A 23977-nucleotide genomic window follows, 5' to 3' on the forward strand; every position below is an offset into this window, starting at 1 on the left:
GTTTTTTTCAGTTTTCGGGCGAAAAATCAAGTTTCTCCAATCTTCTCAAAACTCTGGATTATGATAGAGGGCCGCGAGACTTTGACCTGAGCGCAAAAATGGAGGCTCTAGACCCTTCCAGAGCTGAGATATCGAAACTCAAAATTTCGACCCGAAAAAAAAACGACAGTGTTACCCCTTACGTTTTTTTCAGTTTTCGGGCGAAAAATCAAGTTTCTCCAATCTTCTCAAAACTCTGGATTATGATAGAGGGCCGCGAGACTTTGACCTGAGCGCAAAAATGGGGGCTCTAGACCCTTCCAGAGCTGAGAAACCGAAATTCAAAATTTCGACCCGAAAAAAAAACGACAGTGTTACCCCTTTCGTTTTTTTCATTTTCGGGCGAAAAATTAAGTTTCTCCAATCTTCTCAAAACTCTGGATTATGATAGAGGGCCGCGAGACTTTGACCTGAGCGCAAAAATGGAGGCTCTAGACCCTTCCAGAGCTGAGATATCGAAACTCAAAATTTCGACCCGAAAAAAAAAACGACAGTGTTACCCCTTACGTTTTTTTTTCATTTTCGGGCGAAAAATCAAGTTTCTCCAATCTTCTCAAAACTCTGGATTATGATAGAGGGCCGCGAGACTTTGGCTGCGTCCGAAACCGCATACTTCCCTACTATATAGTAGGGAAAAAGCAGTAGGCGAGTGAATAAGTATGTCCGAATCCTTAGTATCCAAAAAGAGTAGGCGAGAATTACCAGAGTGACGTACTAATTATCGCGAGATTCGGGCATACGTATACTTATAGTACGTCCGAATATTCCTACTTTCGTACTATATAGTAGGGGAAAACAGTATTTGAAAGGAGTAGTATGTCCGAAACCTCAGTACTCATAAAAGAGTAGGCGAGAAGTTCCCGGATGATCTCCTGCTTTCGCCAAGATTTTTGAGTGTTCATCCGATGGATACTCTTCTATCCCAGGAGGCCACGGGAGAGCATTCGTCGTTATCAACATCGCGGAGATCAGCGAAGCAGGGGGTTTTCAAATGTGAGTAAACACGGTTCCTTGTGTTTAAATCGTATGTGTTAAACTACTATAGAGTAAACGTTTTAACTGTTGAAGGTCTAAAGGACTTAGACAGTATAGTATAGTTGTGATTTTGCTGTAAACACATGTTTTATTAGTTAGTTAAACAGGGGAGCTCCAGTAAGTAGGCTAACGTTACACGTAAGTTTCTAAAATGGATTTACATAACCATATAACGTTACATCTTAAACACGCTTATTTAAAATGTATATTTACATCTGAAATGAAAATATTGTTTAAGTATTGCAGATGAGCACATCCCAACATGAAAAATACATCTGAGTGATGTAACGTTATGTGTGCTATTATGAAGGATAATTCACTGTTGTCAACACTACTTACATTAGACAAATGTGCTGTAAATACGGTAAATAAACAAATCTATAAAGTAACTAAATATGTTATATTTAATTTGTCCCTTATTAGTGTTGATGTATTAAGGAACATTTAAGTTGGATTAAAAGTGAGTTAACACATCAACCTCAGCATGTAAATTCAGTGTTGAGCTCGTAATGTGAATCTTCTGTATGTTACAAGGACAGAAGAACACGCGTGTGTTTATCCGGTGGAGAGAGGCTCATGATGCTGAATGCTGTCATCAAAGGCTTTGGGTGAGTATACTACAGAAATGGATATCAAAATCTATTCAATCTTAATTTGTAGTTTATTTGAATTATTGTAAATTCAAGTAGAGACATTACAACACTTTTCTGATTCTTGATTTCTGTGCATTTGCTGCATAGCTTTTGTGGTGGAGCAGGACCTGCAAGGAAAGACGATGGCAGCATTTGTTTTAGGGATTTTACTCAAATATAAAGTAAGGTTATTTTTAATAGATAAATCAAATGACATTGTGTTAAAATGACTGCTTTTGTATAATGTTTGTGCATTTTTGTAGGATCTGAAATGTCTGCAGACTGGTGTGAGCACTGAGGATGAGGAGCCCAGAGGTGCATCCTGGAAGTGGTGCCATGGATGAGTCCCTCCATCTCTCCACCTGCCCTTATGAGTCCCTCCATCTCTCCATCTGCCTTTACGAGACTCTCGATCTCTCCACCTGCCCTTATTGCCTCAGATTGTGAAGCGCAACAAGCTCTGGGAAGAAGGCACAGTCCCCTCTGGTGAATTCATCAGAATAAAGCCGCAGAATGGGAACCGCTGTGTTGAGTCGGCATGATGTGGTGTTCAGCGGCTGTAAATACATGCTTGTAGTTTGAATAAAGCTTTGTTTCATGTGTTGTTGACTTGTATAATGCATTTGTTTATTGTGATGGTTACTTTTATTTGTTCTTTTACTCATTTATTCATTTTTATTATTGTTGTCAGTATATAAAATTTAATTATTTAATTAATGTATCCATTAATTCATCGATTGACTGATAATTGAGATGTTTCACTGCATTTATGAATATAAATGTATTCATGCATAACTGTCATATGACAAAACAAATTACATTTTGCTTGTTATATTAAATTATATTTTTAGTATATAAAAAAGTTATATAATTAAGTATTGGTCAGCATTTAATATTATTATTTTGTTTAAGTTTTGGGGTGGGCTAACAATGCAATTCATTCTGAGGTAATATTAATTTTTAAGGAGTGATACTTACATTTTTCGAGTATAAAATCAACAGTTTTCTCCAAAAGAGATCTTCGAGCAGCTGCCCGTCTCCTTTGTGCAGACATTACAAACGCAGAGGAAAACTGTTCTAGGTTGTGCTGTCGAGTCACTGATGGTATGAAGTGTTAGTACACCTGTCACTCATAATTTAAACTTATAAACGTATTACATACAAGATCATGGAAAGACACCATAATAGTCATAATGACAAAACAGAAAACATAAAGATCATTGGTTTGTTTACATCATAATACAGGAAAAAGGAACAATAACAAGGCTAAATATCTTTAAATAGTTTTTCATAATACATGAAAAATGTTGTTGTTTTGTTGTTATAGGTCTGAGGGATGAAACGAGGTAAATTCATCAAGAAAAGGAGGAAAACTTAAAGGAGAAACGTTTTGGGTATAAAATAAAGAAATTAACAACATATATTCAAGAGGTGACGATTTGGGGGTTTCTTAATAAAAAAAATATCAGCTGTTTCTTCAACAATACCACAACAAAATGAGAAAGTTTCATCAATGTCAAGATATTTATAGATAGAAGAATTAAACGTGTCGCTGTTCATTTCTTTGCGCTTGTGATATGATGATAACGTCAACATGGCAGATGTCCGGTTCTCATTCATACTCAACGAGATTTGGCTATAAAGTACCTACTCTTTTAGCGCTCGTTGAGTAAGTACTTATTGAAATTAAGTACCTACTCATTGAGTATGCGGTTTTGGACGCAGCCTTTGACCTGAGCGCAAAAATGGAGGCTCTAGACCCTTCCAGAGCTGAGATATCGAAACTCAAAATTTCGACCCGAAAAAAAAAACGACAGTGTTACCCCTTACGTTTTTTTCAGTTTTCGGGCGAAAAATCAAGTTTCTCCAATCTTCTCAAAACTCTGGATTATGATAGAGGGCCGCGACACTTTGACTTGAGCGCAAAAATGGAGGCTCTAGACCCTTCCAGAGCTGAGATATCGAAACTCAAAATTTCGACCCGAAAAAAAAAACGACAGTGTTACCCCTTACGTTTTTTTCAGTTTTCGGGCGAAAAATCAAGTTTCTCCAATCTTCTCAAAACTCTGGATTATGATAGAGGGCCGCGACACTTTGACCTGAGCGCAAAAATGGAGGCTCTAGACCCTTCCAGAGCTGAGATATCGAAACTCAAAATTTCGACCCGAAAAAAAACCCGACAGTGTTACCCCTTACGTTTTTTTCAGTTTTCGGGCGAAAAATCAAGTTTCTCCAATCTTCTCAAAACTCTGGATTATGATAGAGGGCCACGAGACTTTGACCTGAGCGCGAAAATGGAGGCTCTAGACCCTTCCAGAGCTGAGATATCGAAACTCAAAATTTCGACCCGAAAAAAAAACGACAGTGTTACCCCTTACGTTTTTTTTAGTTTTCGGGCGAAAAATCAAGTTTCTCCAATCTTCTCAAAACTCTGGATTATGATAGAGGGCCGCGAGACTTTGACCTGAGCGCAAAAATGGAGGCTCTAGACCCTTCCAGAGCTGAGATATCGAAACTCAAAATTTCGACCCGAAAAAAAAAACGACAGTGTTACCCCTTTCGTTTTTTTTCATTTTCAGGCGAAAAATTAAGTTTCTCCAATCTTCTCAAAACTCTGGATTATGATAGAGGGCCGCGACACTTTGACCTCAGCGCAAAAATGGAGGCTCTAGACCCTTACAGAGCTGAGATATCGAAACTCAAAATTTCGACCCGAAAAAAACCCCACAGTGTTACCCCTTACGTTTTTTTCAGTTTTCAGGCGAAAAATCAAGTTTCTCCAATCTTCTCAAAACTCTGGATTATGATAGAGGGCCGCGACACTTTGACCTGAGCGCAAAAATGGAGGCTCTAGACCTTTCCAGAGCTGAGAAACCGAAATTCAAAATTTCGACCCGAAAAAAAAACGACAGTGTTACCCCTTTCGTTTTTTTTTCATTTTCGGGCGAAAAATTAAGTTTCTCCAATCTTCTCAAAACTCTGGATTATGATCGAGGGCTGAGAGACTTTGACCTGAGTGCAAAAATTGAGGCTCTAGACCCTTCCAGAGTTGAGAAACCGAAATTCAAAATTTCGACCCGAAAAAAAAACGACAGTGTTACCCCTTACGTTTTTTTCAGTTTTCGGGCGAAAATTCAAGTTTCTCCAATCTTCTCAAAACTCTGGATTATGATAGAGGGCCGCGAGACTTTGACCTGAGCGCAAAAATGGAGGCTCTAGACCCTTCCAGAGCTGAGATATCGAAACTCAAATTTTCGACCCGAAAAAAAAACCGACAGTGTTAACCCTTACGTTTTTTTCAGTTTTCGGGCGAAAAATCAAGTTTCTCCAATCTTCTCAAAACTCTGGATTATGATAGAGGGCCGCGACACTTTGACCTGAGCGCAAAAATGGAGGCTCTAGACCCTTCCAGAGCTGAGATATCGAAACTCAAAATTTCGACCCGAAAAAAAAACGACAGTGTTACCCCTTACGTTTTTTTCAGTTTTCGGGCGAAAAATCAAGTTTCTCCAATCTTCTCAAAACTCTGGATTATGATAGAGGGCCGCGACACTTTGACCTGAGCGCAAAAATGGAGGCTCTAGACCCTTCCAGAGCTGAGATATCGAAACTCAAAATTTCGATCCGAAAAAAAAACGACAGTGTTACCCCTTACGTTTTTTTCAGTTTTCGGGCGAAAAATTAAGTTTCTCCAATCTTCTCAAAACTCTGGATTATGATAGAGGGCCGCGAGACTTTGACCTGAGCGCAAAAATGGAGGCTCTAGACCCTTACAGAGCTGAGATATCGAAACTCAAAATTTCGACCCGAAAAAAAAAACGACAGTGTTACCCCTTACGTTTTTTTCAGTTTTCGGGCGAAAAATCAAGTTTCTCCAATCTTCTCAAAACTCTGGATTATGATAGAGGGCCGCGACACTTTGACCTGAGCGCAAAAATGGAGGCTCTAGACCCTTCCAGAGCTGAGATATCGAAACTCAAAATTTCGACCCGAAAAAAAAACGACAGTGTTACCCCTTACGTTTTTTTCAGTTTTCGGGCGAAAAATCAAGTTTCTCCAATCTTCTCAAAACTCTGGATTATGATAGAGGGCCGCGACACTTTGACCTGAGCGCAAAAATGGAGGCTCTAGACCCTTCCAGAGCTGAGATATCGAAACTCAAAATTTCGATCCGAAAAAAAAACGACAGTGTTACCCCTTACGTTTTTTTCAGTTTTCGGGCGAAAAATTAAGTTTCTCCAATCTTCTCAAAACTCTGGATTATGATAGAGGGCCGCGAGACTTTGACCTGAGCGCAAAAATGGAGGCTCTAGACCCTTACAGAGCTGAGATATCGAAACTCAAAATTTCGACCCGAAAAAAAAAACGACAGTGTTACCCCTTACGTTTTTTTCAGTTTTCGGGCGAAAAATCAAGTTTCTCCAATCTTCTCAAAACTCTGGATTATGATAGAGGGCCGCGACACTTTGACCTGAGCGCAAAAATGGAGGCTCTAGACCCTTCCAGAGCTGAGATATCGAAACTCAAAATTTCGACCCGAAAAAAAAAACGACAGTGTTACCCCTTACGTTTTTTTCAGTTTTCGGGCGAAAAATCAAGTTTCTCCAATCTTCTCAAAACTCTGGATTATGATAGAGGGCCGCGACACTTTGACCTGAGCGCAAAAATGGAGGCTCTAGACCCTTCCAGAGCTGAGATATCGAAACTCAAAATTTCGACCCGAAAAAAAAAACGACAGTGTTACCCCTTACGTTTTTTTCAGTTTTCGGGCGAAAAATCAAGTTTCTCCAATCTTCTCAAAACTCTGGATTATGATAGAGGGCCACGAGACTTTGACCTGAGCGCGAAAATGGAGGCTCTAGACCCTTCCAGAGCTGAGATATCGAAACTCAAAATTTCGACCCGAAAAAAAAAACGACAGTGTTACCCCTTACGTTTTTTTCAGTTTTCGGGCGAAAAATCAAGTTTCTCCAATCTTCTCAAAACTCTGGATTATGATAGAGGGCCGCGACACTTTGACCTCAGCGCAAAAATGGAGGCTCTAGACCCTTACAGAGCTGAGATATCGAAACTCAAAATTTCGACCCGAAAAAAAACCCCACAGTGTTACCCCTTTCGTTTTTTTTCATTTTCGGGCGAAAAATTAAGTTTCTCCAATCTTCTCAAAACTCTGGATTCTGATAGAGGGCCGCGAGACTTTGACCTGAGTGCAAAAATTGAGGCTCTAGACCCTTCCAGAGCTGAGATATCAAATTTCAAAATTTCGACCCGAAAAAAAAAACGACAGTGTTACCCCTTACGTTTTTTTCAGTTTTCGGGCGAAAAATCAAGTTTCTCCAATCTTCTCAAAACTCTGGATTATGATAGAGGGCCGCGACACTTTGACCTGAGCGCAAAAATGGAGGCTCTAGACCCTTCCAGAGCTGAGATATCGAAACTCAAAATTTCGACCCGAAAAAAAAACGCCAGTGTTACCCCTTACGTTTTTTTCAGTTTTCGGGCGAAAAATCAAGTTTCTCCAATCTTCTCAAAACTCTGGATTATGATAGAGGGCCGCGACACTTTGACCTCAGCGCAAAAATGGAGGCTCTAGACCCTTCCAGAGCTGAGATATCGAAACTCAAAATTTCGATCCGAAAAAAAAACGACAGTGTTACCCCTTACGTTTTTTTCAGTTTTCGGGCGAAAAATCAAGTTTCTCCAATCTTCTCAAAACTCTGGATTATGATAGAGGCCCGCGAGACTTTGACCTGAGCGCAAAAATGGAGGCTCTAGACCCTTCCAGAGCTGAGATATCGAAACTCAAAATTTCGACCCGAAAAAAAAACGCCAGTGTTACCCCTTACGTTTTTTTCAGTTTTCGGGCGAAAAATCAAGTTTCTCCAATCTTCTCAAAACTCTGGATTATGATAGAGGGCCGCGACACTTTGACCTGAGCGCAAAAATGGAGGCTCTAGACCCTTCCAGAGCTGAGATATCGAAACTCAAAATTTCGACCCGAAAAAAAAAACGACAGTGTTACCCCTTTCGTTTTTTTTCATTTTCGGGCGAAAAATCAAGTTTCTCCAATCTTCTCAAAACTCTGGATTATGATAGAGGGCCGCGACACTTTGACCTGAGCGCAAAAATGGAGGCTCTAGACCCTTCCAGAGCTGAGATATCGAAACTCAAAATTTCGACCCAAAAAAAAAACGACAGTGTTACCCCTTGCGTTTTTTTCAGTTTTCGGGCGAAAAATCAAGTTTCTCCAATCTTCTCAAAACTCTGGATTATGATAGAGGGCCGCGACACTTTGACCTGAGCGCAAAAATGGAGGCTCTAGACCCTTCCAGAGCTGAGATATCGAAACTCAAAATTTCGACCCAAAAAAAAAACGACAGTGTTACCCCTTACGTTTTTTTCAGTTTTCGGGCGAAAAATCAAGTTTCTCCAATCTTCTCAAAACTCTGGATTATGATCGAGGGCTGAGAGACTTTGACCTGAGTGCAAAAATTGAGGCTCTAGACCCTTCCAGAGTTGAGAAACCGAAATTCAAAATTTCGACCCGAAAAAAAAACGACAGTGTTACCCCTTACGTTTTTTTCAGTTTTCGGGCGAAAATTCAAGTTTCTCCAATCTTCTCAAAACTCTGGATTATGATAGAGGGCCGCGAGACTTTGACCTGAGCGCAAAAATGGAGGCTCTAGACCCTTACAGAGCTGAGATATCGAAACTCAAAATTTCGACCCGAAAAAAAACCCACAGTGTTACCCCTTTCGTTTTTTTTCATTTTCGGGCGAAAAATTAAGTTTCTCCAATCTTCTCAAAACTCTGGATTCTGATAGAGGGCCGCGAGACTTTGACCTGAGTGCAAAAATTGAGGCTCTAGACCCTTCCAGAGCTGAGATATCAAATTTCAAAATTTCGACCCGAAAAAAAAAACGACAGTGTTACCCCTTACGTTTTTTTCAGTTTTCGGGCGAAAAATCAAGTTTCTCCAATCTTCTCAAAACTCTGGATTATGATAGAAGGCCGCGAGACTTTGACCTGAGCGCAAAAATGGAGGCTCTAGACCCTTCCAGAGCTGAGATATCGAAACTCAAAATTTCGACCCGAAAAAAAAACGCCAGTGTTACCCCTTACGTTTTTTTCAGTTTTCGGGCGAAAAATCAAGTTTCTCCAATCTTCTCAAAACTCTGGATTATGATAGAGGGCCGCGACACTTTGACCTGAGCGCAAAAATGGAGGCTCTAGACCCTTCCAGAGCTGAGATATCGAAACTCAAAATTTCGATCCGAAAAAAAAACGACAGTGTTACCCCTTACGTTTTTTTCAGTTTTCGGGCGAAAAATCAAGTTTCTCCAATCTTCTCAAAACTCTGGATTATGATAGAGGGCCGCGAGACTTTGACCTGAGCGCAAAAATGGAGGCTCTAGACCCTTACAGAGCTGAGATATCGAAACTCAAAATTTCGACCCGAAAAAAAACCCACAGTGTTACCCCTTTCGTTTTTTTTCATTTTCGGGCGAAAAATTAAGTTTCTCCAATCTTCTCAAAACTCTGGATTCTGATAGAGGGCCGCGAGACTTTGACCTGAGTGCAAAAATTGAGGCTCTAGACCCTTCCAGAGCTGAGATATCAAATTTCAAAATTTCGACCCGAAAAAAAAAACGACAGTGTTACCCCTTACGTTTTTTTCAGTTTTCGGGCGAAAAATCAAGTTTCTCCAATCTTCTCAAAACTCTGGATTATGATAGAAGGCCGCGAGACTTTGACCTGAGCGCAAAAATGGAGGCTCTAGACCCTTCCAGAGCTGAGATATCGAAACTCAAAATTTCGACCCGAAAAAAAAACGCCAGTGTTACCCCTTACGTTTTTTTCAGTTTTCGGGCGAAAAATCAAGTTTCTCCAATCTTCTCAAAACTCTGGATTATGATAGAGGGCCGCGACACTTTGACCTGAGCGCAAAAATGGAGGCTCTAGACCCTTCCAGAGCTGAGATATCGAAACTCAAAATTTCGATCCGAAAAAAAAACGACAGTGTTACCCCTTACGTTTTTTTCAGTTTTCGGGCGAAAAATCAAGTTTCTCCAATCTTCTCAAAACTCTGGATTATGATAGAGGGCCGCGACACTTTGACCTGAGCGCAAAAATGGAGGCTCTAGACCCTTCCAGAGCTGAGATATCGAAACTCAAAATTTCGACCCGAAAAAAAAAACGACAGTGTTACCCCTTTCGTTTTTTTTCATTTTCGGGCAAAAAATCAAGTTTCTCCAATCTTCTCAAAACTCTGGATTATGATAGAGGGCCGCGACACTTTGACCTGAGCGCAAAAATGGAGGCTCTAGACCCTTCCAGAGCTGAGATATCGAAACTCAAAATTTCGACCCAAAAAAAAAACGACAGTGTTACCCCTTACGTTTTTTTCAGTTTTCGGGCGAAAAATCAAGTTTCTCCAATCTTCTCAAAACTCTGGATTATGATAGAGGGCCGCGACACTTTGACCTGAGCGCAAAAATGGAGGCTCTAGACCCTTCCAGAGCTGAGATATCGAAACTCAAAATTTCGACCCAAAAAAAAAACGACAGTGTTACCCCTTACGTTTTTTTCAGTTTTCGGGCGAAAAATCAAGTTTCTCCAATCTTCTCAAAACTCTGGATTATGATAGAGGGCCGCGACACTTTGACCTGAGCGCAAAAATGGAGGCTCTAGACCCTTCCAGAGCTGAGATATCGAAACTCAAAATTTCGACCCGAAAAAAAAAACGACAGTGTTACCCCTTTCGTTTTTTTTCATTTTCGGGCGAAAAATCAAGTTTCTCCAATCTTCTCAAAACTCTGGATTATGATAGAGGGCCGCGAGACTTTGACCTGAGCGCAAAAATGGAGGCTCTAGACCCTTCCAGAGCTGAGATATCGAAATTCAAAATTTCGACCCGAAAAAAAAACGACAGTGTTACCCCTTACGTTTTTTTCAGTTTTCGGGCGAAAAATTAAGTTCCTCCAATCTTCTCAAAACTCTGGATTATGATAGAGGGCCGCGAGACTTTGACCTGAGTGCAAAAATGGAGGCTCTAGACCCTTCCAGAGCTGAGAAACCGAAATTCAAAATTTCGACCCGAAAAAAACGACAGTGTTACCCCTTTCGTTTTTTTTCATTTTCGGGCGAAAAATTAAGTTTCTCCAATCTTCTCAAAACTCTGGATTCTGATAGAGGGCCGCGAGACTTTGACCTGAGTGCAAAAATTGAGGCTCTAGACCCTTCCAGAGCTGAGATATCAAATTTCAAAATTTCGACCCGAAAAAAAAAACGACAGTGTTACCCCTTACGTTTTTTTTCAGTTTTCGGGCGAAAAATCAAGTTTCTCCAATCTTCTCAAAACTCTGGATTATGATAGAGGGCCGCGAGACTTTGACCTGAGCGCAAAAATGGAGGCTCTAGACCCTTCCAGAGCTGAGATATCGAAATTCAAAATTTCGACCCGAAAAAAAAACGACAGTGTTACCCCTTACGTTTTTTTCAGTTTTCGGGCGAAAAATTAAGTTCCTCCAATCTTCTCAAAACTCTGGATTATGATAGAGGGCCGCGAGACTTTGACCTGAGCGCAAAAATGGGGGCTCTAGACCCTTCCAGAGCTGAGATATCGAAACTCAAAATTTCGACCCGAAAAAAAAACGACAGTGTTACCCCTTACGTTTTTTTCAGTTTTCGGGCGAAAAATCAAGTTTCTCCAATCTTCTCAAAACTCTGGATTATGATAGAGGGCCACGAGACTTTGACCTGAGCGCGAAAATGGAGGCTCTAGACCCTTCCAGAGCTGAGATATCGAAACTCAAAATTTCGACCCGAAAAAAAAACGACAGTGTTACCCCTTACGTTTTTTTCAGTTTTCGGGCGAAAAATCAAGTTTCTCCAATCTTCTCAAAACTCTGGATTATGATAGAGGGCCGCGAGACTTTGACCTGAGCGCAAAAATGGAGGCTCTAGACCCTTCCAGAGCTGAGATATCGAAACTCAAAATTTCGACCCGAAAAAAAACGACAGTGTTACCCCTTACGTTTTTTTTAGTTTTCGGGCGAAAAATCAAGTTTCTCCAATCTTCTCAAAACTCTGGATTATGATAGAGGGCCGCGACACTTTGACCTGAGCGCAAAAATGGAGGCTCTAGACCCTTCCAGAGCTGAGATATCGAAACTCAAAATTTCGACCCGAAAAAAAAACGACAGTGTTACCCCTTTCGTTTTTTTTCATTTTCGGGCGAAAAATCAAGTTTCTCCAATCTTCTCAAAACTCTGGATTATGATAGAGGGCCGCGAGACTTTGACCTGAGCGCAAAAATGGAGGCTCTAGACCCTTCCAGAGCTGAGATATCGAAACTCAAAATTTCGACCCGAAAAAAAAAACGACAGTGTTACCCCTTACGTTTTTTTCAGTTTTCGGGCGAAAAATTAAGTTTCTCCAATCTTCTCAAAACTCTGGATTATGATAGAGGGCCGTGAGACTTTGACCTGAGCGCAAAAATGGGGGCTCTAGACCCTTCCAGAGCTGAGATATCGAAACTCAAAATTTCGACCCGAAAAAAAAAACGACAGTGTTACCCCTTACGTTTTTTTCAGTTTTCGGGCGAAAAATTAAGTTTCTCCGATCTTCTCAAAACTCTGGATTATGATAGAGGGCCGCGAGACTTTGACCTGAGCGCAAAAATGGGGGCTCTAGACCCTTCCAGAGCTGAGATATCGAAACTCAAAATTTCGACCCGAAAAAAAAACGACAGTGTTACCCCTTACGTTTTTTTCAGTTTTCGGGCGAAAAATTAAGTTTCCCCAATCTTCTCAAAACTCTGGATTATGATAGAGGGCCGCGAGACTTTGACCTGAGCGCAAAAATGGGGGCTCTAGACCCTTCCAGAGCTGAGATATCGAAATTCAAAATTTTGACCCGAAAAAAAAACGACAGTGTTACCCCTTTCGTTTTTTTTCATTTTTGGGCGAAAAATTAAGTTTCTCCAATCTTCTCAAAACTCTGGATTCTGATAGAGGGCCGCGAGACTTTGACCTGAGTGCAAAAATTGAGGCTCTAGACCCTTCCAGAGCTGAGATATCAAATTTCAAAATTTCGACCCGAAAAAAAAAACGACAGTGTTACCCCTTACGTTTTTTTCAGTTTTCGGGCGAAAAATCAAGTTTCTCCAATCTTCTCAAAACTCTGGATTATGATAGAGGGCCACGAGACTTTGACCTGAGCGCAAAAATGGAGGCTCTAGACCCTTCCAGAGCTGAGATATCGAAACTCAAAATTTCGACCCGAAAAAAAAACGACAGTGTTACCCCTTACGTTTTTTTCAGTTTTCGGGCGAAAAATTAAGTTTCTCCAATCTTCTCAAAACTCTGGATTATGATAGAGGGCCGCGAGACTTTGACCTGAGCGCAAAAATGGGGGCTCTAGACCCTTCCAGAGCTGAGATATCGAAACTCAAAATTTCGACCCGAAAAAAAAATGACAGTGTTACCCCTTACGTTTTTTTCAGTTTTCGGGCGAAAAATCAAGTTTCTCCAATCTTCTCAAAACTCTGGATTATGATAGAGGGCCGCGAGACTTTGACCTGAGCGCAAAAATGGAGGCTCTAGACCCTTCCAGAGCTGAGATATCGAAACTCAAAATTTCGACCCGAAAAAAAACGACAGTGTTACCCCTTACGTTTTTTTTAGTTTTCGGGCGAAAAATCAAGTTTCTCCAATCTTCTCAAAACTCTGGATTATGATAGAGGGCCGCGACACTTTGACCTGAGCGCAAAAATGGAGGCTCTAGACCCTTCCAGAGCTGAGAAACCGAAATTCAAAATTTCGACCCGAAAAAAAAAACGACAGTGTTACCCCTTTCGTTTTTTTTCATTTTCGGGCGAAAAATTAAGTTTCTCCAATCTTCTCAAAACTCTGGATTCTGATAGAGGGCCGCGAGACTTTGACCTGAGTGCAAAAATTGAGGCTCTAGACCCTTCCAGAGCTGAGATATCAAATTTCAAAATTTCGACCCGAAAAAAAAAACGACAGTGTTACCCCTTACGTTTTTTTTCAGTTTTCGGGCGAAAAATCAAGTTTCTCCAATCTTCTCAAAACTCTGGATTATGATAGAGGGCCGCGAGACTTTGACCTGAGCGCAAAAATGGAGGCTCTAGACCCTTCCAGAGCTGAGATATCGAAATTCAAAATTTCGACCCGAAAAAAAAAACGACAGTGTTACCCCTTACGTTTTTTTCAGTTTTCGGGCGAAAAATTAAGTTCCTCCAATCTTCTCAAAACTCTGGATTATGATAGAGGGCCGCGAGACTTTGACCTGAGCGCAAAAATGGGGGCTCTAGACCCTTCCAGAGCTGAGATATCGAAACTCAAAATTTCGACCCGAAAAAAAAACGACAGTGTTACCCCTTACGTTTTTTTCAGTTTTCGGGCGAAAAATCAAGTTTCTCCAATCTTCTCAAAACTCTGGATTATGATAGAGGGCCACGAGACTTTGACCTGAGCGCAAAAATGGAGGCTCTAGACCCTTCCAGAGCTGAGATATCGAAACTCAAAATTTCGACCCGAAAAAAAAACGACAGTGTTACCCCTTACGTTTTTTTCAGTTTTCGGGCGAAAAATTAAGTTTCTCCAATCTTCTCAAAACTCTGGATTATGATAGAGGGCCGCGAGACTTTGACCTGAGCGCAAAAATGGGGGCTCTAGACCCTTCCAGAGCTGAGATATCGAAACTCAAAATTTCGACCCGAAAAAAAAACGACAGTGTTACCCCTTACGTTTTTTTCAGTTTTCGGGCGAAAAATCAAGTTTCTCCAATCTTCTCAAAACTCTGGATTATGATAGAGGGCCGCGACACTTTGACCTGAGCGCAAAAATGGAGGCTCTAGACCCTTCCAGAGCTGAGATATCGAAACTCAAAATTTCGACCCGAAAAAAAAACGACAGTGTTACCCCTTTCGTTTTTTTTCATTTTCGGGCGAAAAATCAAGTTTCTCCAATCTTCTCAAAACTCTGGATTATGATAGAGGGCCGCGAGACTTTGACCTGAGCGCAAAAATGGAGGCTCTAGACCCTTCCAGAGCTGAGATATCGAAACTCAAAATTTCGACCCGAAAAAAAAACGACAGTGTTACCCCTTACGTTTTTTTCAGTTTTCGGGCGAAAAATTAAGTTTCTCCAATCTTCTCAAAACTCTGGATTATGATAGAGGGCCGTGAGACTTTGACCTGAGCGCAAAAATGGGGGCTCTAGACCCTTCCAGAGCTGAGATATCGAAACTCAAAATTTCGACCCGAAAAAAAAAACGACAGTGTTACCCCTTACGTTTTTTTCAGTTTTCGGGCGAAAAATTAAGTTTCTCCAATCTTCTCAAAACTCTGGATTATGATAGAGGGCCGCGAGACTTTGACCTGAGCGCAAAAATGGGGGCTCTAGACCCTTCCAGAGCTGAGAAACCGAAATTCAAAATTTCGACCCGAAAAAAAAACGACAGTGTTACCCCTTTCGTATTCTTTCATTTTCGGGTGAAAAATTAAGTTTCTCCAATCTTCTCAAAACTCTGAATTCTGATAGAGGGCCGCGAGACTTTGACCTGAGTGCAAAAATTGAGGCTCTAGACCCTTCCAGAGCTGAGATATCGAAATTCAAAATTTTGACCCGAAAAAAAAACGACAGTGTTACCCCTTTCGTTTTTTTTCATTTTCGGGCGAAAAATTAAGTTTCTCCAATCTTCTCAAAACTCTGGATTATGATCGAGGGCTGTGAGACTTTGACCTGAGTGCAAAAATGGAGGCTCTAGACCCTTCCAGAGCTGAGAAATCGAAATTCAAAATTTTGACCCGAAAAAAAAACCACAGTGTTACCCCTTTCGTATTCTTTCATTTTCGGGTGAAAAATTAAGTTTCTCCAATCTTCTCAAAACTCTGAATTCTGATAGAGGGCCGCGAGACTTTGACCTGAGTGCAAAAATTGAGGCTCTAGACCCTTCCAGAGCTGAGATATCGAAATTCAAAATTTTGACCCGAAAAAAAAACGACAGTGTTACCCCTTTCGTTTTTTTTCATTTTTGGGCGAAAAATTAAGTTTCTCCAATCTTCTCAAAACTCTGGATTCTGATAGAGGGCCGCGAGACTTTGAACTGAGTGCAAAAATTGAGGCTCTAGACCCTTCCAGAGCTGAGATATCAAATTTCAAAATTTCGACCCGAAAAAAAAAAAACGACAGTGTTACCCCTTACGTTTTTTTCAGTTTTCGGGCGAAAAATCAAGTTTCTCCAATCTTCTCAAAACTCTGGATTATGATAGAGGGCCACGAGACTTTGACCTGAGCGCGAAAATGGAGGCTCTAGACCCTTCCAGAGCTGAGATATCGAAACTCAAAATTTCGACCCGAAAAAAAAACGACAGTGTTACCCCTTACGTTTTTTTCAGTTTTCGGGCGAAAAATCAAGTTTCTCCAATCTTCTCAAAACTCTGGATTATGATAGAGGGCCGCGAGACTTTGACCTGAGCGCAAAAATGGAGGCTCTAGACCCTTCCAGAGCTGAGATATCGAAACTCAAAATTTCGACCCGAAAAAAAAAACGACAGTGTTACCCCTTACGTTTTTTTCAGTTTTCGGGCGAAAAATCAAGTTTCTCCAATCTTCTCAAAACTCTGGATTATGATAGAGGGCCGCGAGACTTTGACCTGAGCCCAAAAATTGAGGCTCTAGACCCTTCCAGAGCTGAGATATCGAAACTCAAAATTTCGACCCGAAAAAAAAACGACAGTGTTACCCCTTACGTTTTTTTCAGTTTTCGGGCGAAAAATCAAGTTTCTCCAATCTTCTCAAAACTCTGGATTATGATAGAGGGCCGCGACACTTTGACCTGAGCGCGAAAATGGAGGCTCTAGACCCTTCCAGAGCTGAGATATCGAAACTCAAAATTTCGACCCGAAAAAAAACCGACAGTGTTACCCCTTACGTTTTTTTCATTTTTTGGGCGAAAAATCAAGTTTCTCCAATCTTCTCAAAACTCTGGATTATGATAGAGGGCCGCGAGACTTTGACCTGAGCGCAAAAATGGAGGCTCTAGACCCTTCCAGAGCTGAGATATCGAAACTCAAAATTTCGACCCGAAAAAAAAACCGACAGTGTTACCCCTTACGTTTTTTTCAGTTTTCGGGCGAAAAATCAAGTTTCTCCAATCTTCTCAAAACTCTGGATTATGATAGAGGGCCGCGACACTTTGACCTGAGCGCAAAAATGGAGGCTCTAGACCCTTCCAGAGCTGAGATATCGAAACTCAAAATTTCGACCCGAAAAAAAAACGACAGTGTTACCCCTTACGTTTTTTTCAGTTTTCGGGCGAAAAATTAAGTTTCTCCAATCTTCTCAAAACTCTGGATTATGATAGAGGGCCGCGAGACTTTGACCTGAGCGCAAAAATGGGGGCTCTAGACCCTTCCAGAGCTGAGAAACCGAAATTCAAAATTTCGACCCGAAAAAAAAACGACAGTGTTACCCCTTTCGTTTTTTTTCATTTTCGGGCGAAAAATTAAGTTTCTCCAATCTTCTCAAAACTCTGGATTATGATCGAGGGCTGTGAGACTTTGACCTGAGTGCAAAAATTGAGGCTCTAGACCCTTCCAGAGTTGAGAAACCGAAATTCAAAATTTCGACCCGAAAAAAAAAACGACAGTGTTACCCCTTACGTTTTTTTCAGTTTTCGGGCGAAAAATCAAGTTTCTCCAATCTTCTCAAAACTCTGGATTATGATAGAGGGCCGCGACACTTTGACCTGAGCGCAAAAATGGAGGCTCTAGACCCTTCCAGAGCTGAGATATCGAAACTCAAAATTTCGACCCGAAAAAAAAAACGACAGTGTTACCCCTTACGTTTTTTTCAGTTTTCGGGCGAAAAATCAAGTTTCTCCAATCTTCTCAAAACTCTGGATTATGATAGAGGGCCGCGAGAGACTTTGACCTGAGTGCAAAAATGGAGGCTCTAGACCCTTCCAGAGCTGAGAAATCGAAAATCAAAATTTTGACCCGAAAAAAAACCCACAGTGTTACCCCTTTCGTTTTCTTTCATTTTCGGGCGAAAAATTAAGTTTTTCCAATCTTCTCAAAACTCTGGATTCTGATAGAGGGCCGCGAGACTTTGACCTGAGTGCAAAAATTGAGGCTCTAGACCCTTCCAGAGCTGAGATATCGAAATTCAAAATTTTGACCCGAAAAAAAAACGACAGTGTTACCCCTTTCGTTTTTTTTTTTCATTTTCGGGCGAAAAATTAAGTTTCTCCAATCTTCTCAAAACTCTGGATTCTGATAGAGGGCCGCGAGACTTTGACCTGAGTGCAAAAATGGAGGCTCTACACCCTTCCAGAGCTGAGATATCAAATTTCAGAATTTCGACCCGAAAAAAAAAACGACAGTGTTACCCCTAAAGTTTTTTTCAGTTTTCGGGCGAAAAATCAAGTTTCTCCAATCTTCTCAAAACTCTGGATTATGATAGAGGGCCGCGAGACTTTGACCTGAGCGCAAAAATGGGGGCTCTAGACCCTTCCAGAGCTGAGATATCGAAACTCAAAATTTCGACCCGAAAAAAAAACGACAGTGTTACCCCTTACGTTTTTTTCAGTTTTCGGGCGAAAAATTAAGTTTCTCCAATCTTCTCAAAACTCTGGATTATGATAGAGGGCCGCGAGACTTTGACCTGAGCGCAAAAATGGGGGCTCTAGACCCTTCCAGAGCTGAGAAACCGAAATTCAAAATTTCGACCCGAAAAAAAAACGACAGTGTTACCCCTTTCGTATTCTTTCATTTTCGGGTGAAAAATTAAGTTTCTCCAATCTTCTCAAAACTCTGAATTCTGATAGAGGGCCGCGAGACTTTGACCTGAGTGCAAAAATTGAGGCTCTAGACCCTTCCAGAGCTGAGATATCGAAATTCAAAATTTTGACCCGAAAAAAAAACGACAGTGTTACCCCTTTCGTTTTTTTTCATTTTCGGGCGAAAAATTAAGTTTCTCCAATCTTCTCAAAACTCTGGATTATGATCGAGGGCTGTGAGACTTTGACCTGAGTGCAAAAATGGAGGCTCTAGACCCTTCCAGAGCTGAGAAATCGAAATTCAAAATTTTGACCCGAAAAAAAACCCACAGTGTTACCCCTTTCGTATTCTTTCATTTTCGGGTGAAAAATTAAGTTTCTCCAATCTTCTCAAAACTCTGAATTCTGATAGAGGGCGGCGAGACTTTGACCTGAGTGCAAAAATTGAGGCTCTAGACCCTTCCAGAGCTGAGATATCGAAATTCAAAATTTTGACCCGAAAAAAAAACGACAGTGTTACCCCTTTCGTTTTTTTTCATTTTTGGGCGAAAAATTAAGTTTCTCCAATCTTCTCAAAACTCTGGATTCTGATAGAGGGCCGCGAGACTTTGACCTGAGTGCAAAAATTGAGGCTCTAGACCCTTCCAGAGCTGAGATATCAAATTTCAAAATTTCGACCCGAAAAAAAAAACGACAGTGTTACCCCTTACGTTTTTTTCAGTTTTCGGGCGAAAAATCAAGTTTCTCCAATCTTCTCAAAACTCTGGATTATGATAGAGGGCCACGAGACTTTGACCTGAGCGCGAAAATGGAGGCTCTAGACCCTTCCAGAGCTGAGATATCGAAACTCAAAATTTCGACCCGAAAAAAAAACGACAGTGTTACCCCTTACGTTTTTTTCAGTTTTCGGGCGAAAAATCAAGTTTCTCCAATCTTCTCAAAACTCTGGATTATGATAGAGGGCCGCGAGACTTTGACCTGAGCGCAAAAATGGAGGCTCTAGACCCTTCCAGAGCTAAGATATCGAAACTCAAAATTTCGACCCGAAAAAAAAACGACAGTGTTACCCCTTACGTTTTTTTCAGTTTTCGGGCAAAAAATCAAGTTTCTCCAATCTTCTCAAAACTCTGGATTATGATAGAGGGCCGCGAGACTTTGACCTGAGCGCAAAAATGGAGGCTCTAGACCCTTCCAGAGCTGAGATATCGAAACTCAAAATTTCGACCCGAAAAAAAAACGACAGTGTTACCCCTTACGTTTTTTTCAGTTTTCGGGCGAAAAATCAAGTTTCTCCAATCTTCTCAAAACTCTGGATTATGATAGAGGGCCGCGAGACTTTGACCTGAGCGCAAAAATGGGGGCTCTAGACCCTTCCAGAGCTGAGAAACCGAAATTCAAAATTTCGACCCGAAAAAAAAACGACAGTGTTACCCCTTTCGTTTTTTTTCATTTTCGGGCGAAAAATTAAGTTTCTCCAATCTTCTCAAAACTCTGGATTCTGATAGAGGGCCGCGAGACTTTGACCTGAGTGCAAAAATTGAGGCTCTAGACCCTTCCAGAGCTGAGATATCAAATTTCAAAATTTCGACCCGAAAAAAAAAACGACAGTGTTACCCCTTACGTTTTTTTTCAGTTTTCGGGCGAAAAATCAAGTTTCTCCAATCTTCTCAAAACTCTGGATTATGATAGAGGGCCGCGAGACTTTGACCTGAGCGCAAAAATGGAGGCTCTAGACCCTTCCAGAGCTGAGATATCGAAATTCAAAATTTCGACCCGAAAAAAAAAAACGACAGTGTTACCCCTTACGTTTTTTTCAGTTTTCGGGCGAAAAATTAAGTTCCTCCAATCTTCTCAAAACTCTGGATTATGATAGAGGGCCGCGAGACTTTGACCTGAGCGCAAAAATGGGGGCTCTAGACCCTTCCAGAGCTGAGATATCGAAACTCAAAATTTCGACCCGAAAAAAAAACGACAGTGTTACCCCTTACGTTTTTTTCAGTTTTCGGGCGAAAAATCAAGTTTCTCCAATCTTCTCAAAACTCTGGATTATGATAGAGGGCCACGAGACTTTGACCTGAGCGCAAAAATGGAGGCTCTAGACCCTTCCAGAGCTGAGATATCGAAACTCAAAATTTCGACCCGAAAAAAAAACGACAGTGTTACCCCTTACGTTTTTTTCAGTTTTCGGGCGAAAAATTAAGTTTCTCCAATCTTCTCAAAACTCTGGATTATGATAGAGGGCCGCGAGACTTTGACCTGAGCGCAAAAATGGGGGCTCTAGACCCTTCCAGAGCTGAGATATCGAAACTCAAAATTTCGACCCGAAAAAAAAACGACAGTGTTACCCCTTACGTTTTTTTCAGTTTTCGGGCGAAAAATCAAGTTTCTCCAATCTTCTCAAAACTCTGGATTATGATAGAGGGCCGCGACACTTTGACCTGAGCGCAAAAATGGAGGCTCTAGACCCTTCCAGAGCTGAGATATCGAAACTCAAAATTTCGACCCGAAAAAAAAACGACAGTGTTACCCCTTTCGTTTTTTTTTCATTTTCGGGCGAAAAATCAAGTTTCTCCAATCTTCTCAAAACTCTGGATTATGATAGAGGGCCGCGAGACTTTGACCTGAGCGCAAAAATGGAGGCTCTAGACCCTTCCAGAGCTGAGATATCGAAACTCAAAATTTCGACCCGAAAAAAAAACGACAGTGTTACCCCTTACGTTTTTTTCAGTTTTCGGGCGAAAAATTAAGTTTCTCCAATCTTCTCAAAACTCTGGATTATGATAGAGGGCCGTGAGACTTTGACCTGAGCGCAAAAATGGGGGCTCTAGACCCTTCCAGAGCTGAGATATCGAAACTCAAAATTTCGACCCGAAAAAAAAAACGACAGTGTTACCCCTTACGTTTTTTTCAGTTTTCGGGCGAAAAATTAAGTTTCTCCAATCTTCTCAAAACTCTGGATTATGATAGAGGGCCGCGAGACTTTGACCTGAGCGCAAAAATGGGGGCTCTAGACCCTTCCAGAGCTGAGAAACCGAAATTCAAAATTTCGACCCGAAAAAAAAACGACAGTGTTACCCCTTTCGTATTCTTTCATTTTCGGGTGAAAAATTAAGTTTCTCCAATCTTCTCAAAACTCTGAATTCTGATAGAGGGCCGCGAGACTTTGACCTGAGTGCAAAAATTGAGGCTCTAGACCCTTCCAGAGCTGAGATATCGAAATTCAAAATTTTGACCCGAAAAAAAAACGACAGTGTTACCCCTTTCGTTTTTTTTCATTTTCGGGCGAAAAATTAAGTTTCTCCAATCTTCTCAAAACTCTGGATTATGATCGAGGGCTGTGAGACTTTGACCTGAGTGCAAAAATGGAGGCTCTAGACCCTTCCAGAGCTGAGAAATCGAAATTCAAAATTTTGACCCGAAAAAAAACCCACAGTGTTACCCCTTTCGTATTCTTTCATTTTCGGGTGAAAAATTAAGTTTCTCCAATCTTCTCAAAACTCTGAATTCTGATAGAGGGCCGCGAGACTTTGACCTGAGTGCAAAAATTGAGGCTCTAGACCCTTCCAGAGCTGAGATATCGAAATTCAAAATTTTGACCCGAAAAAAAAACGACAGTGTTACCCCTTTCGTTTTTTTTCATTTTTGGGCGAAAAATTAAGTTTCTCCAATCTTCTCAAAACTCTGGATTCTGATAGAGGGCCGCGAGACTTTGAACTGAGTGCAAAAATTGAGGCTCTAGACCCTTCCAGAGCTGAGATATCAAATTTCAAAATTTCGACCCGAAAAAAAAAACGACAGTGTTACCCCTTACGTTTTTTTCAGTTTTCGGGCGAAAAATCAAGTTTCTCCAATCTTCTCAAAACTCTGGATTATGATAGAGGGCCACGAGACTTAGACCTGAGCGCGAAAAATGGAGGCTCTAGACCCTTCCAGAGCTGAGATATCGAAACTCAAAATTTCGACCCGAAAAAAAAACGACAGTGTTACCCCTTACGTTTTTTTCAGTTTTCGGGCGAAAAATCAAGTTTCTCCAATCTTCTCAAAACTCTGGATTATGATAGAGGGCCGCGAGACTTTGACCTGAGCGCAAAAATGGAGGCTCTAGACCCTTCCAGAGCTGAGATATCGAAACTCAAAATTTCGACCCGAAAAAAAAAACGACAGTGTTACCCCTTACGTTTTTTTCAGTTTTCGGGCGAAAAATCAAGTTTCTCCAATCTTCTCAAAACTCTGGATTATGATAGAGGGCCGCGAGACTTTGACCTGAGCGCAAAAATGGGGGCTCTAGACCCTTCCAGAGCTGAGATATCGAAACTCAAAATTTCGACCCGAAAAAAAAACGACAGTGTTACCCCTTACGTTTTTTTCAGTTTTCGGGCGAAAAATCAAGTTTCTCCAATCTTCTCAAAACTCTGGATTATGATAGAGGGCCGCGACACTTTGACCTGAGCGCAAAAATGGAGGCTCTAGACCCTTCCAGAGCTGAGATATCGAAACTCAAAATTTCGACCCGAAAAAAAAACGACAGTGTTACCCCTTTCGTTTTTTTTCATTTTCGGGCGAAAAATCAAGTTTCTCCAATCTTCTCAAAACTCTGGATTATGATAGAGGGCCGCGAGACTTTGACCTGAGCGCAAAAATGGAGGCTCTAGACCCTTCCAGAGCTGAGATATCGAAACTCAAAATTTCGACCCGAAAAAAAAACGACAGTGTTACCCCTTACGTTTTTTTCAGTTTTCGGGCGAAAAATTAAGTTTCTCCAATCTTCTCAAAACTCTGGATTATGATAGAGGGCCGTGAGACTTTGACCTGAGCGCAAAAATGGGGGCTCTAGACCCTTCCAGAGCTGAGATATCGAAACTCAAAATTTCGACCCGAAAAAAAAAACGACAGTGTTACCCCTTACGTTTTTTTCAGTTTTCGGGCGAAAAATTAAGTTTCTCCAATCTTCTCAACACTCTGGATTATGATAGAGGGCCGCGAGACTTTGACCTGAGCGCAAAAATGGGGGCTCTAGACCCTTCCAGAGCTGAGAAACCGAAATTCAAAATTTCGACCCGAAAAAAAAACGACAGTGTTACCCCTTTCGTATTCTTTCATTTTCGGGTGAAAAATTAAGTTTCTCCAATCTTCTCAAAACTCTGAATTCTGATAGAGGGCCGCGAGACTTTGACCTGAGTGCAAAAATTGAGGCTCTAGACCCTTCCAGAGCTGAGATATCGAAATTCAAAATTTTGACCCGAAAAAAAAACGACAGTGTTACCCCTTTCGTTTTTTTTCATTTTCGGGCGAAAAATTAAGTTTCTCCAATCTTCTCAAAACTCTGGATTATGATCGAGGGCTGTGAGACTTTGACCTGAGTGCAAAAATGGAGGCTCTAGACCCTTCCAGAGCTGAGAAATCGAAATTCAAAATTTTGACCCGAAAAAAAAACCACAGTGTTACCCCTTTCGTATTCTTTC

General features: G+C 41.1%; 1 long non-coding RNA gene across 2 annotated transcripts; it reads left to right on the forward strand.

Annotated features, from left to right (window-relative positions):
* The first annotated feature begins 487 nt into the window (after positions 1-487).
* LOC148973741 (uncharacterized) lies at positions 488-2581 on the forward strand. 2 transcript variants are annotated; one of them, XR_016146538.1, is made up of 4 exons: positions 488-1032; positions 1614-1682; positions 1815-1888; positions 1970-2581. It is a non-coding gene; the product is annotated as an uncharacterized LOC148973741 (long non-coding RNA). The 2 variants fall into 2 exon arrangements; XR_016146537.1 differs by having other exon boundaries at positions 493-1682.
* The last annotated feature ends 21396 nt before the right edge of the window (positions 2582-23977 follow it).

The sequence above is a fragment of the Pimephales promelas genome, chromosome 14, assembly GCF_988280905.1.
Source record: "Pimephales promelas chromosome 14, fPimPro1.hap1.1, whole genome shotgun sequence".
Lineage (NCBI taxonomy): Eukaryota > Metazoa > Chordata > Actinopteri > Cypriniformes > Leuciscidae > Pimephales > Pimephales promelas.